Genomic DNA, 711 nt, shown 5'->3' with positions numbered 1-711 from the left:
AGGTAGTCACATAACACTTACTCCTTATTTTGTTTCATTGCCAATAAAAGGACCAGGACTCACTGCATAAAAAACCTCAGGTAAGATAATGTCACTGGTGCATGTTGTATATGCAGCGCAAAACGAGAGATTTAGTTCACCGAGCAGTTTCACACAAAACTAAACTAAACCACGACAAACAGACTTTCTTGACTTGTTTTAAAATGACAGACAACACACGTGGAAATCGTGACACAGCTGAAAGGGGATTAAAAAATAGTTTGTCTCACACCATATTTTTTAGTTAGATCCCATGGGGCACAAAGGAAAGGGTGCGACTTTGCCTCTCTATGTTGCTCATTCAGTGCTATTTGCTGCTGTGAGGGTCCCTCCCTAGCTGCCTGTTTTTATAGGAAACATATAATATGCAGAAGCAAATAGCACTCTTTCTTTTTCATGTGGACTCTAATGTTATAGTCTTGTCCTTATCAGTGAAAATACAATTGTATTATTAATTTGTGCACATATATATGTATCTTATATCTAAAGATAACTGGTGTTTTTAAAGAAGCCTGTGAGATTTAAAGGAAATGTAAAAATTGTTACAGTTGTCCCCGGTCTCCCCTACTTGTGGGGGTTTCCTGTGTGTGTGTGTGTGTGTGTGTGTGTGTGTGCAGCAGGAGTATGTAGGGTGGAGCAGGAGGCGGGGTGCGCCAGTGGAAAAGACGCACC

The sequence above is a fragment of the Lutjanus erythropterus genome, chromosome 6 (assembly GCF_056507025.1).
Source record: "Lutjanus erythropterus isolate fLutEry1 chromosome 6, fLutEry1.hap2, whole genome shotgun sequence".
Classification (NCBI taxonomy): Eukaryota; Metazoa; Chordata; class Actinopteri; order Lutjaniformes; family Lutjanidae; genus Lutjanus; species Lutjanus erythropterus.
This window is presented reverse-complemented; position numbering follows the sequence as displayed.